Source organism: Gekko japonicus, unplaced genomic scaffold (genome assembly GCF_001447785.1).
Source record: "Gekko japonicus isolate JY-2015 unplaced genomic scaffold, Gekko_japonicus_V1.1 scaffold2897, whole genome shotgun sequence".
In the NCBI taxonomy this organism is placed as follows: Eukaryota; Metazoa; Chordata; class Lepidosauria; order Squamata; family Gekkonidae; genus Gekko; species Gekko japonicus.
Window position 1 is genome coordinate 122,621 of NW_015163693.1, and position 12,121 is coordinate 134,741.

The 12,121-nt window shown below is 46.6% G+C and overlaps 1 protein-coding gene across 1 annotated transcript in view; it reads right to left on the bottom strand.

The window, feature by feature from the left end:
- PIGC (phosphatidylinositol glycan anchor biosynthesis class C) overlaps positions 1 to 11,276 on the bottom strand; it is a 16,569-nt gene extending 5,293 nt beyond the window's left edge. The window contains exon 1 of the mRNA XM_015407802.1: positions 11,247 to 11,276. The gene's annotated coding sequence lies outside the window, so the exon portion shown is untranslated. The remainder of the gene's footprint in view (positions 1 to 11,246) is intronic.
- Between the last annotated feature and the right edge of the window lie 845 nt (positions 11,277 to 12,121).

A 12,121-nucleotide genomic window follows, 5' to 3' on the forward strand; every position in this document is an offset into this window, starting at 1 on the left:
GCAGACCCTGGCTGTAGAAGCCAGAGGCCTCTTAGTGCAGGAGTATGCGACTCTGAGCATATGTGTGGACAGCACCACACTGCACCACACCATTCTTCTTGGCACTCAGTCATAGGGTTGCCAGGGCCACCCTGGCCCGGTTGGGGAACTCTTCGGAGACCTGGGGCCGGAGGTGAGGAGGACAGGGACCTCACTGGGGTACACAATGCCGCAGAGAGTCCACCCAGTCCAAAGCATCCATTTCCTCCAGGGCAACTGATCTCTGTAGCCTGGAGATGAGCTGTACTTCTGGGGGGTCCCCAGGCCCCACCTGGAGGCTTCTGGCATCCCTAACCCATCTCTGCCCAAGCAACCAAGGCGCGGGCAGCAAAGGTGTGGTCAGCAGCGTAGGAGGATGCTGCAGGCATGACTCACAGCCACTACTGCTGAGACCGAGGCGCTCTCAGTGCTGCTGGGGTTTGGCTTGCGCCACTTGTGCCTGACCTCTTTCCCACCCCCCACCCCCCACCCCCCTGCAATGCTCTCGGGTGCAAATCAAAAAGTTTTGCTTTTTAGGAGGTAATCAGTTCATCCCAGCAGCCTTGAAAATCTATACTGCAAAAATTCTCCCTCAGCTGTTATATGGAATTCCCTTGTGGATTAACGCCTCTAATTCTTTCGGCACATCTTGGGAGTTTCCAAATGTCTTCCCTATTCATCTATATGTGCGGAGTTGGGTCTTCACCTTTTGGAAACTAAGGCTTGGATTATGGCTTTCAAATACTGGTTAAAAATTCATTTTAGATCTGAACCCGGAAGCTTGTTATCCTACTTAATGAAAGATCAGCACAGCACTGTTTGGTTTTCTATATTCATTCACAAACTTCAGAAGCTTGATACTGCGGTAGATTCCTTTCTTTTATGTGATGAATCATATTTTAAGGTAGATGTTGCATTTTTTTCTCCCAGGTCAAAATGTCCCCCTTCCAAATAACTGCTCTTGGGGTCATCTTCCATCTCTGGGACCGTAACCCTTACATGGGAGATAGTGTGGCCTTTCCATGGGGCCTTCCTCTGCTGGGCGATTTGGCTGGGCTGTCCATGCTGCTTTCTCTGCTTGACAGCCTATCCAAAAACAGCGGTTTATGGCGACACGCTGGCGGACACAACTCCCGGACCTCCTGGGGATGTGATCTGCGCACCAGCGGAAAGGAGGGGGGCCATGGGTCACTACCCCCCCCAGAGCCTTGGCAAAAGGCTCCTAGCCATGGGGCTTTTGAGGGGTGGCCTCTTCACCAGCGCAATGCTGGGGAATTGAGGCGCTCCTCCGCACCGACGGTCCTGTCGCTGAGTGTCCGTATGGATCTAGAGCTGCTGACCGGGACAAGTGTCGGAGATCGAGCGTTTTGAACGTGTGCCAAGCGAGGTCGTATGACCAACAATGAACTGTGAGTCGGGTTAAAGCGAAACGAGAATTTAAAAAGAAAGCTACTCCCTGGGAATGACTAAAAAAGCGAGCAGGGTAGGGGCCCCTTCCATATGCATGAACTAAACAACTAAATACCAAGGGGGGGAGCAAAAGAAAAAGCGTTGAAATCTGTTTTGAGAGACTTACCAGAGCACGGATAAGTGTAAGGGCGTATTTCAGAGACTTTAGCAAGTTTCCATAAAAGTAAACAATCCATAAAGATGGCGGGGAAGAGGGCAGAGAAAGACAAACCAGCAAAAGTGAAACCAGCCGGGATCTTGAGCCCTCGACTGGAAGAGACCACTGAGTTCTCTAAAATGTTGGCAGATTCCTTGGGCCCTCTGCTGGACCAGATGACTAACATCGAACAACAGCTGACGACTCTAAACCAGAATGTTGCAACTCAGCAGCTCCAATTGACTGAAACTTTAAAAATAACAGAGCAAACAGCTGAGAAGGTGAAGGAAATGGACACCAACACTAAAAAAGTCAAGAAAAAGGTGCAAAAGCTGGAAAAGAAACAAGCCTCGGAAGAATCACAACTTTTACAGCTGCAAATGGAGAAAGCAAATCTGGTCCTACAGTTTCAAGGGGTCCCAGAATCGAAAGGAGAAAATCTAAAACAACTTCTGAGTGAAGCATTAGCCCCAGTTACAGATTTGAAAGCGGAATATCTTGCAAGCGAAATGGATGTGGTCTATAGGTCCTATTCTGTGTACATCAAAAAGAATAATCTACCTGGGGAAATAGTGGCTAGATTCTCAAAGCGACATGTGAGGGATTCTATCCTGAAAGCAAATACAGGAACACCCTTGAAAATCGGGGACAATACCATTAGGATTTTAAATGACATTCCATTTGAAATAAGGGAAAAGAGAAAGAAATATAAAGATATAAATATAAAGGCATTCCGTGAGCCTTGGTGTTTAGTCATGCCGGCCACATGACCACGGAAATGTCTTCGGACAGCGCTGGCTCTTCGGCTTTGAAACGGAGATGAGCACTGCAACCCTAGAGTCGGATTCGACTGGCTTTCGAGCAAGGGAACCTTTACCTTTAATCCTTTTTCTACAAACAAACAGCATTGTTTACAGATGGTTAATTCCAAAATGCGTCATTTTCAAACTACATGATAAAAAAGAAAAGATTGACTTTGTTTCCAAAGCACGTGAGTTCCTGAGAGTGCAGCTAGGAGAGACAGAAGAGGTTGAGAAGGAAGAAGATGACAGCAAATCCAGTGTCTTCCAAAGAGGACTCTCTTTCCGATAAGGGGGCGGCTGCCCCTAAACGTACATACAAATTGAGGATTAGAAAAGATAAGAAAAAATGAAAGCTGAAGGACTCTGAATTGTGCCTTAAAATTTTAATTTTATTATGGGATGCTCTGGGGGCTGTCTTAAACAGTTAAATTAATGGATAAAAAGATAAAAAACTTAGCATAACCAACTATGTTCAAAGTAATACTAGCAATTTAAGATTAACCTTTATATAAACTATTGTTATGATCTCCTATACTTGGGGTTTTAGTTAGTAGTGGTTTTCTTTCATTTCTCCCTAGATGTAGTTACCCTTTTCCAATTTTTTGTTGTAGCTTGTAGTCTATTAAAAATGCAATAAAAAATCCCCTCCTGGGGGCCAAAAAACAAACAAAACCCCAGCATGTTTTCTAAAAGGCATTTGAAGACTAGGAAAGTGGTAGTTATTAGGGGCGTTTATGGAGCATGGCACAGTTCTTCCTATAAAGAAAAGTAGTTCCCTTCTTGTGTTTTGTGTTGGCTGATACAGGAAACAGCATCAGCATGCCAATCTGTGATCAACTGGTCTAGGCAGTGTCTCTGTGAACTTCAGGGCAATCATCATGTGTCAGACTCCCTGTGCCTTTTGCATTTTACAGCTAGCCTGTCATTGGGAGAGGGGGTTCCTCTATCACTCTCTTTGATGTGTGTGTGTGGGGGGGGGCTTGTCACCCTAGCAATGCCAAATGTCCTGGCTTCTCAAATGTCTGTGATCTATTTTTCTTACTAGGTAAAGGCTATGTGCCTATGGGGGAAGGGGGGGAGCTGACAGTTCTGGCGGGCAAATACCGTGGGGTGATTGGGTCCTGATCTTTAGTGCCTCTACTTGAACCCACTAGATCTACAACTTTCGCACGTTTAACTTCAGTCCTAACAATAGATGTGTCTAGGATGGTATCTATCAGCTGTCTCAATAAAGTTAGCTGTCTACAAACAAACTGGTTGGTGTTGAGAACTGATTTAGCCAGGAACCTGACAAATTGTTAGGACTCACTTTTTCTTCCTCAACCTCCTGCACCACAGACGTGATGAGCGGTGAGGACAAGGAAATCCCTACAACTACGGCGGACAGCACCGTGCTGGAGCAACAGACCACGGCAGTTCCAATGACGGCCATGGAGCCTAAAGGAGCTGAGGGAGGAGCACGGACCAGAGACTCATGGGCGCCTCTCCCCACCTGGGCTGAGCCAACCTGGCTGTTGACTCCTGATCCAAGGTCCAAGAGATCCGTGCGTGCCCGAAGTTTTATCCGCCCGGCCTCCTCCCCCGTCCTCTTCCGGAAAAAAAAAGAATGGTGGGTTGCGACTGGGCACAGACTACCGGGGTTTAAACGCAGTGTCTATGTCCAGTGCCTACCCTCTCCTGCTCATCAAAGACCTCCTGGCGGAAGCTTCCCAGGGGTGCATTTTCGCCAAGCTGGACTTACAAGAGACTTACTACAGAGTGTGTATTCGGGAAGGGGATGAACACAAAACAGCATTCAGTACCCCTTTAGGACAGTTTGAATGCTTGGTGATGCTATTTGGGTTAGCGGGAACTCCTGGGGTTTTTATGAATTTAATTAACGAGGTGTTGCACAAGCCTTTATTCAAGGGGGTGCTAGTGTACCTAGATGATATCTTACTTTATTCAAAAGATAAAGACTCGCATGTAAAGTTGGTCAGGGAAGGGCTCCAGACCCTTTACGAGCACCGGCTCTTTGTTAAACTCTCCGTGTGAGTTTCATAAGGATGAACTGGATTTCCTAGGCTATCGGATTTTGGAAAAGGGATTGGGCATGGACCCCCAGAAAGTACAGGACATGGTGGGGTGGGAGGCCCCGTGCACCCAGCGCCAACTCCAATAGCTCCTCCGTTTTTTGAATTTCTACCTCGAATTCATCCCCAACTTCGCCCAAGTAGTCCTACCCCTTACTGACTTGTTAAGAATGAAGGGGAAGGGTCCTGACAATAAAAAGCCGGGTACCAAAGTGGACAACCCCAGAGTCCCAACAGGCCTTTGAGAAAACTCAAGGGGTTGTTTACTTCGGAGCCCATTTTAAATCATTCTGATGAAAATAAACCTTTTATAATCCAAGTCGACACCTCGGATGTGGCGATGGGAGGGGCAATCCTGCAATGGGGGGAGAATGGGAAGCTCCACCCCCTAGCATATGTGTCAGGAAGTTCTCCCCCATAGAGTGCAATTGGGCTATTTGGGACAAAGAGGTGGCTGCTATCAAACTGGCCCTGACAACCTGTAGGCACTGGCTGGAGGGGGCAAGGTTGCCATTTGAGGTATGGACAGCCCACAAGAATTTAGAGACGTTACACATGCCCAGGCACTTGAATGCCAAGCAACTCCGCTGGGAAGAGTTTTTCTCTAAATTTCGGTTCACCCTCCAACACCTCCCCAGGAAATCGAACTCGCTGGCTGACACTCTTGTCTCGCCTCCCGCAACCCTAACCCTCAGCAGAGCGGAAGGGGGGTGGGTGTTGGTACAGGGGTGGGTGGTGTTCATACCCAGGACCCTGAGAGGGGAAATCCTGATTGTGGCACATGAAAATAAACTGGCAGGGCATTTCGGTTACCTGAAAACCCTACACCTCCTTCAAAGACAATTCTGGTGGCCGCACATGAGGGTGGACGTTTTTCAATACATGGGTTCCTGCCAAACTTTCTTGATGCGGAAACGGAGACCAGGGAAGCCCCCAGGGACTTTACAACCCCTGGAAACGCCAGAGAGACCATGGGCAGTGATTTCAATGGACTTTATAACTGACTTACCACCCAGTAAAGACAAAACAGTGATTTGGGTGGTGGTCGACACGTTCTCCAAGCAGGCACATTTTATTCCTTGCAAACAACTGCCCACGGCTAAAGGATTAGCCAAGCTTTTCATGCACCACATCATGAGGATCCATTCCATTCCTCGCAAGATCATTTCAGATCACAGTTCCTAGCTAAATTTTGGAAGGAGCTGCTGCAGGTGTTGGGGGTAGAACAAGGTCTAAGCAGTTCCTATCACCCAGAGACGGATGGGCAAATGGAGAGGGTGACTCAAGTGACTGAGCAGTTCCTCCAGTATTTCACCAATTACCAGCAGGACAACTGGGTCGACCTCCTCCCTTACGCAGAATACAGTTATAATAACTCAGTACATAGTACCACTGGCCTCTCCCCCTTTAAGGCTGTGCATGGGTACGAAGGGGCCCCCCTCCCCACAGTAACTACCCAGGAGCCCAAACCGGGAGATTTACATTCATGGCGGGGGGGACCTGAAGGAGCGATGGTCCACAATCCAAGAGACTCTGAAAAAGGCGAAGGAGGACTACAAAAAACATGCAGATAAAGGAAGAGCTCCTGAATGGGATTTGCAGCCTGGGGACTCGGTGTACCTTTTGACAAAGAATATGAAAGGAATCCAACTGGGGAGGAAGTTGGGGTGGAAGTCTCTTGGCTCATTCAAGGTGGTGAGGGTTCTGAACAAAGTGGCTGTGGAACTTGAGCTACCCAAGAATTTGAGGCATATTCACCACCCTGTGTTTCGTTTCAGTCTATCAAAAAGGGATCCGGGCCCGAAAAAGTGGAGATCTCGTCCAGCCACTCCACCTCCTCTGATGATTGATGGTGAACCTCACCATGAAGTGGAAGAGATACTTGAATCTAAGTTGATACAAAACAAACTGTACTATTTGATTAAATGGAAGGACTTTGATGAATCTCATAATGAGTGGGTGAAATGCAAACATGTTAGCACTCCCTCTTTAACTCGGGCATTCCATAACATATATCCGCACAAACTGAAGGGGTAGGAGGTCTTGGGGGGGGCAGTATGTCAGACTCCCTGCGCATTTTGCGTTTTACAGCTTGCCTGTCATTGGGAGAGAAGGTTCCTCTATCGCTTTCTTTGATGGGCCCGGGCTTGTCACCCTAGCGATGCCAAATGTACTGGCTTCTCAAATGTCTGTGATCCTGTTTTCCTTACTAGGTAACGACTACGTGCCTACGGGGGAACGGGGGAGGAGAGAACTGACAGTTAGTTCTGGCGGGCAAATATCGTGGGGTGATTGGGTCCTGATCTTTAGTGCCTTTACTTGAACCCATTATATCTACAACCTTTGCACATTTAACTTCAGACCTAACAATAGATGTGTCTCAATAAAGTTAGCTTTCTACAAACTGGTTGGTGTTGAGAACTGATTTAACCAGGAACCTGACACCCTGCTTGGAGAAACGACGGCTGAGGGGTGCCATGATCGAGGTTTATAAGATTATGCATGGGATAGAGCAGGTAGAGAAAGAGGTACTTTTCTCCCTTTCTCACAATACAAGAACTTATGGGCACTCAATGAAATTGCTGAGCGGTTGGATTAGAACGGATAAAAGGAAGTCCTTCTTCACCCAAAGAGTGATGAACACATGGAATTCACTGCCTACAGGAGGTGGTGGCGGCTACAAGCATGGATGGCTTCAAGAGGGAATTAGATAAGCATATGGAGCAGAGGTCCATCGGTGGCTATTAGCCACAAGGTATAGATAGGGACTCCGGGGCAAGGGATGCTCTGTCATCTTGGTGCTTTGGGGGGGGGGGTCAACAGTGGGAGGGCTTCTAGTGTCCTGGCCCCACTGCTGGACCTCCTGGTGGCACCTGGTCTTTTTGGCCACTGTGTGACACAGAAGAGTGTTGGACTGGAGGGGCCATTGGCCTGATCCAGCACTGGCTTCTCTCTCTCGTATCCTTATTCTCCCAGCTAAGAGAGAAGATAAGATCCTGACTAGCCGCACTGGCACCTCTCCAGGGATGGGGCTTGTCCAAATTTCCCAGCATTGATTTTTACCTCTGGCTTTCTTTTTAGAGTGGAATGAATGTATTGCTTCCAGTTTTAAAAAATGTTAAGGTGAGAAGGAAGAGAGGGAACCGGATTGCTGTGAGTCATTCTAAACCAGACTGCCCAGTAGTTCTTTTCATGGTTACCAGCGTGACTTTTGCACAAGGCACCCTTCCTAGTAAAGCGTATCTATTACAAAGTGAGCCCTGTTGCACTCTAAGGAACTGACTTTTGGTCCCCTTCTGTTTACAGGGGTTTCCCCCATAACCTTCCATATGTTGGTATGCCAGGTATGGAGCCACTCCCTACATCGGACAAAATAGTCTCTAGTTTATGAAAGCTCTGCAAGCATAAAAACCTATTAGTCTTTTGGGTTCTACAAAATGCTGTTTATTTCAGATAACTTGTGTGTCAGAGTGGTTAGCAGCGGCGGACTCTAATCTGGGCTCGATCCTCTACATGAAACCTCCTGTGTGGCCCAGGGCCACTCACAGTTCCCTAAGAACTCCTTCAGCCCCATCTACCTCATCTACCTCGCAAGGTGGCTGCTGTGGGGAGAGGAAGGGAAAGGCGATTGTAAGCCGCTCTGCGACTCCTTCAGGCAGAGAAGAGAGGGGTATAAAAACCTACTCTTCTCCTCTTCTTCTGTCAGGAAGAGAGAGCAGCTCATGAAAATCTGCTCAAGTAATTTAAATTTTTCATAACAAATTATTCACCTTTCGTTTTCTATTTTTGCCTGTGTATCTGGGAAGGCCAATTCTTCATACAACCACAATCACACCTGTGAAATCTTTGAAAGGGAAGGCTGAGATCTCTCAGCACACTCCTGGACTCCTTGGAGAGATCCTTCCATGAGTCCCCTTCCCCTCTCAGTGGTCTGACAACATCTCCATTCAACAATGCCTGTTTTGTTTTTTCCATGTATGTGGGAATCTGACTGTTTTGAATTTATTTAGCTTATTTAGCTTATACAAATTTGGCACCAAGAATACCTGGGAAACAGTGGCAACAGGCACTGTGTTTTTAGTTATTTTATTTATTTTCCCATTTATATCCCTGCTGGATCAGGCCAATGGTCAATCTAGTCGAGCATCCTGTCTCACACAGTGACCAACCAGTTCCTCTGGACCGCCAACAACAGGGCATAGAGGCTGAGGCCTTCCTCTGATGTTGCCTCCTGGCTCTGAGATTTAGAGGATTAGTGCCTCTGAATGTGGAGGTTCCCCTCAGTCACCATGGCTAGCAGCCATTGATAGACTTATCCTCCATGAATCTATTTAATCTCTTTTTAAAGCTGTTTATTCCTGTGGCCAATGCTACATCTTCTAGCAGCAACTTCCACATTTTAATCACTCATCGTGTAAAGTAGTATTTCCTTTTGTCCATCCTGAACCTACTGCCCAACAGTTTCATTGGATGCCCTCAGGTTCTAATATTTGTCAGGTAGCCCTGTCATAGGTCTGGAATGTGGAGGGGTGGCCCTCCCGTTTTCTGTCTCAGCTCTCCCTGGCTCACCAACTGTTTGCTGTCTTATGCTTGACCTTGTAGATGCTCCAGCTGCAGTTTTACTCGGCTGGGAAAGTTAACGGCTTTTGCTTTGCCTGCTTGCTTTGCCCGTGCGCACGAGATTTATCCATTGGCTCATGCTTACTGGGGGGGATGTTTGATTCTAGTGTAAGTCAGAGGCCCTAGTATTGGCGGCCATTCCTGACACAAGCTGTACACGTGTCTCTAGTTCTGGATTTACCAATAAACAGTTATCTTCTCATGAAGCCCTGTGTTGAGTAACCTGGCTAAGGACCCTGACATGCATAATTTTATAAACCTCTATCTTGTCTCCCCTTAGTTGTCCCTTTTCTAGACTGAAAAGTCCCGGACTCTTCAGCGTTTCCTCATCGAGAAGGTGCTCCAACCCCTATTAATCTCAGTCGCCCTCCTCTGTACTTTTTCCAGCTCTGCAATGTCCTTTTGGAGATACGGCGACCAGAACTGTACACAGTACAGTTAACCTATTGAGGTTAACCTATTGAGGCAGACTCAACATGGGTTCTGTAAGGGAAGATCTTGTCTCACTAACCTGTTAATGTTCTTTGACGGGGTGAACAAACATGTGGACAAGGGGGATCCAATAGATATTGTTTACCTTGACTTCCAGAAAGCTTTTGATAAAGTTCCTCATCAAAGGCTCCTAAGTAAACTCAAAAATCATGGGATAAAAGGACAAGTCCTTTTATGGATCAAAAACTGGCTAATTAATAGAAAACAGAGAGTGAGTATAAATGGGCAGTTCTCCCAGTGGAGGGGGGTAAGCAGTGGGGTACCACAGGGATCAGTACTTGGTCCACTGCTTTTTAACTTGTTCATTAATGATTTGGAGTTGGGAGTAAGCAGTGAAGTGGCTAAATTTGCGGATGATACGAAGTTGTTCAGGGTGGTGAAAACCAGTGAGGATTGTGAGGCACTCCAAAGGGATCTGTCAAAGATGGGCGAGTGGGCGTCAACATGGCAAATGGGGTTCAATGTGGCCAAGTGCAAGGTGATGCACATTGGAGCCAAAAATCCTAAATATAAATACACATTGATGGGGTCTGAACTGGCAGAGACAGATCAAGAGAGAGATCTTGGAGTTGTAGTAGATAACTCACTGAAAATGTCGAGACAGTGTGTGACTGCAATAAAGAAGGCCAATGCTATGCTGGGGATTATTAGGAAGGGTATTGTAAACAGATCAGCCAATATCATAATGCCGCTATATAAATCAATGGTGCGACCTCATCTGGAATACTGTGTGCAATTCTGGTCACCACACCTTAAAAAGGATATTATAGCTTTGGAAAAAGTGCAGAAAAGGGCAACTCGAATGATAAAAGGGTTGGAATCACACATTTCTGTCTTAGCTCAGGAAGGATGGCTTCAGAGCAAACTAATTTAATGCAGTAGCCAAATTGCTTGCTCACAACTTTAATGCCAGTAGCTCACAAAGTAGAATTTTTGCTCACAAGACTCCACGGCTTAGAGGGAACTTTGCTCACGGGGGCAACTTGGCTATTAGATATATAGATATGGAGCAGAGGTCCATCAGTGGCTATTAGCCAAAAGGTATAGATAGGGACTCTGGGGCAAGGGATGCTCTGTCTTCTTGGTGCTTGAGGGGGTCAACAGTGGGAGGGCTTCTAATGTCCTGGCCCCACTGGTGGACCTCCTGATGGCACTGGTATTTCTGGCCACTGTGGGATACAGAGTGTTGGACTGGATGGGCCTTTGGCCTGATCCAACATTGGCGTCTCTTATGTTCTTATATGGAGCAGAGGTCCATCAGTGACTCTTAGCCACAAGGTATAGATACGGGCTCTGGGGCAAGGGATGCTCTGTCTTCTTGGTGCCTGGGGGGGGGCCTCAACAGTGGGAGGGCTCCTAGTGTCCTGGCCCCACTGCTGGACCTCCTGATGGCACCTGGTATTTCTGGCCACTGTGTGACACAGAGTGTTGGACTGGATGGGGCTTTGGCCTGATCCAACATTGGCATCTCTTATGTTCTTAGTATTCCAGATGAGGCCGCACCATAGTTCTATACAGGAGCATTACAATATTAGCTGTTTTATAATAATCCCTAATACAGAGTTTGCTTTTTTCACTGCTGCAGCACACTGGGTTGACACTTTGATCATTTCTAAAGAGGGACTTAATACATACCTAAAAGGTGACATGCTGATCAACAGCTCACAGGTACACAGGCCATCTGATGACAGAGATGTCAAAGTCCATTTGCTTCGGCAGGCAAACTTACTGGGTCAGGTTATCACAACACGCTTGGCCTCTGAGCTCATTAACTTAGTCCCAGCTTAATCACTGCTTTGTTCAAACTTTATGAGACACAATGCTGCCTTGGCAGGACACCTTGTCATCTGTAGCTATGATGGAACTAAGTGCTCCCACACTGGTGAAAGGCCTTCTTCTCCAAGCATGCACTAAACAGGGGTTATTAAACTCAAGTGTAGCAAATTCTTCTAGAAAATGCCCAAATGTTTCACTAGCAAACACCAATTCCACAACTGAAGTCATGGAGTCAGTAATGCCTGTACTTGGGTGAACATTCTTAGACACTGCCTGCATTACTGTTATTTTTTTTTAAATGGAGATCTTAGATTTTACTGCCTTTTGCATGGACTTCTTTTACATTGCTAGGCAGATGGAATCTTGTTTTCTAGCTCCCAAGAAGAGGTGATGCATGTGCTATAACCAGAAGCCATGGCTGATATTTACCATATCTAGTGTTTGATGACATTCTGTCTGATCCTTTGCACATCTGCATGGACATTAATTCTGAGGGACCACGCATTATTAGGTTAAAAAAGGAGGCTTGCAGTACCTAAAGGGTTAACAGATGTATTATGAGCTAGAGTCCACTTCCACTGAGTGTAACTGACATTAGCAGTTAACACATATACATGGCCATAGAGGGGGAAAATGTGAACAGTGAGGGCTAAAGGCAATGCAACGCAATACACTTATGGGGGGCTTAACAAATCCCTAGACATTTAATTGATGTCCATTTCAAATCATTTTAT